Here is a 2,500-nt window from a genome sequence, read left to right on the forward strand (position 1 = left end):
TAAGAATGGGATGACCCTGTGCCTGATCACATAAAACCCTTGTGGGAAAAACGGATAAATCAATTATGCGAGTTACAGAACCTGAAATTGCCAAAAAGTTATAAAACCTGATGGCTTTGGAGAAATTAATTCCGTAGAGTTAAACCATTTTTCAGATACTTGCCAAGATAGCTATAGACAGTTTTAATGTTAATGATAAACCGTTGTTCATTAGTTATGCCCAAGTCTAGAGTTACTCAACTGAAAGTTGTCCAAAATTGGAACTAACAGGAGTAGGGTCAACTAAAATGTGTCATGTTAAGAAGGGCAATTGATTATCAAAATGTATAGGAAATATTTTGGACAGATGGTAGAGCAGTCTTAGGATACATTTCAAATGATGTCAAAAGATTTCATGTTTTGTTCAGTACGTTAGAGACAGAACTGATCCTATTCAGTGGAATTATGTACAATCTGAGTCAAATCCAGCAGATTGTCCTGCACGTGGACTTTGTCTTAAATAATTAATTTATAATTTGAAATGGTTCAGTGGTCCAAGGTTTCTCTGGAAGCTTTAATGATTGTTTAAATTCATGGGAACAAAGAGAATGATCCAGAAATAAATAAAGTGTCATTTGCAGTAACTTCAAGGAAAGATTTGATTAGACTTTTGTCAGAATTAAAATTTGATTTAGAATTAAAAGAGCTACTGCATGGTGTTTAAGAGTAATCTGAGGAGAAAATGTTCAGAAGAGAAATGTGACCATAGTCCTGTGACCGTTTCAGAGCTTGAAAAGGCAGAGTAGGTAATAATAAAGAAAATGTTATGCTGATGAAAAAGGGTTCTTGAAACAAAAGAGAATGTCCATAACAAATCTAACAGTTTGTGTGAATTAGATCCATTTATGGATATGGATAGAACCATGAAAGTACGACTTGGTAAAGCAAACGAGTCAAGCAAGTAGACATCCTGTAATTTTTAAGAAATGCCACACATCAGAAATTCTGATTTGTCACAGTCACGAAAGGGTATAACTTTAAATGAAATAATATCAGCAGATCAAGCTTACTGGGTTGTAGGAGGATCATCTATGGTAACAAAGCCCATTACAAACTGTTTAATATGTAAGAAAGCAAGAGGAAACTTTGGCAAAAAAAGTCAGATTTGCCAAAGGACAGACCTGAACCCTCTCCATTCACTTCTTGTGCTGTATATTATTTTGGTCCATTTTGTATGAAGGTAACACAGTGCCTTGCTCGCATGTTTAGTTTCCAAAGCTGTTCACCTAAAAGTCGTGGATTCTATGGTTCCTGACTTTTTTCAATGCTTATCGTCGTTTTGGAAGTAGGAGATGGCCAGTATAGTAGTTGAGATCTGATAGAGGTACAAATTTTGCAGGTGCCAAGAGTTAACATGTTTTGTTTAAAGGAAATGGATCAATAAAAAATTGTAATGTTAAAGGGGAATTGTGATTGGATTTATCCATACTGTAAGAACATTTTGTCTGTGATACTTAGCCAGGAACTCAGTTAGAGAATGATTCATTACAAACATTTATGGCTGAAGCAGGATCCTTTGTCAATATTCGTCCATTGACATTGAATAGTATTAATTCAATAAAGAATTTAGATCCTCCAACTAGAGACCATCTTTTGACTACGAAATCTTTCTTTACTTCCAAAGTGATGATCCATATTCAAGGTAAAAATAGCGAAGAGCCAATGTGTTTTGGTGTAGGTGAAAAAGAATTTATACTTTCAATCGAGCGATAAGTGGATTAAAGAGATGTGAAAGGAGATGATACTGTGATGCTAAAACATCAAAATGAAACTAGAAACGATTGGGAAATGGGTCGCGTGAGTGAATAAAGTTGTGATGAAGATGGGGATGTAAAGAAAACAAAGATTATGATGTCAGATTCATGTCTTGATAATAATGGTAAAGTGATTCAAAGATTTACATATGCTGAGAGACATATTATGTCTATGTTATTAGAATTTAAGGAACACAATTTTGTTTTTCATTAGATGCACCATTAAAGACCAGGTTAGCCCCGCCAAAGCTTTATTCTATTTCCGATGCCTCAAAAGATGTTTTATTTCGTATCAACTTCCAGGAAAGAAAGTTTTATTAAGAAATATTTTTTGTTGCATAATGTTAACTGCAAATTGTTGTTAACAGTTTATGGGAACCATGCAAGTGCAGCAGCCCAGTTCAAAGAGTTGAATACATAGATTTTCGAATTCGGTTGTTTCCTGCAACGGCAGCTGTGGTCAAATGACAGCACCGGGCCCTCTTGCAGGCTTTGGAGGGAAATTGCGTTCTTTGTACTAGTTTATTTATCTTACCATTATAATGTTATGTTTTATGTTTGTAGGCATTCAAAGGTGTCAGTCGTCTGAATTATTATGTTTAACAGTATGTACTCATATGGCCACGTGGCCCGCCACAACTGTTGCGTTTCACATTGTTTTGTTTCAATTGTACGCATGATTGCTGGCATGAAGGATATGGATGAAC

Source organism: Penaeus vannamei, chromosome 15 (genome assembly GCF_042767895.1).
Source record: "Penaeus vannamei isolate JL-2024 chromosome 15, ASM4276789v1, whole genome shotgun sequence".
Taxonomy (NCBI): domain Eukaryota; kingdom Metazoa; phylum Arthropoda; class Malacostraca; order Decapoda; family Penaeidae; genus Penaeus; species Penaeus vannamei.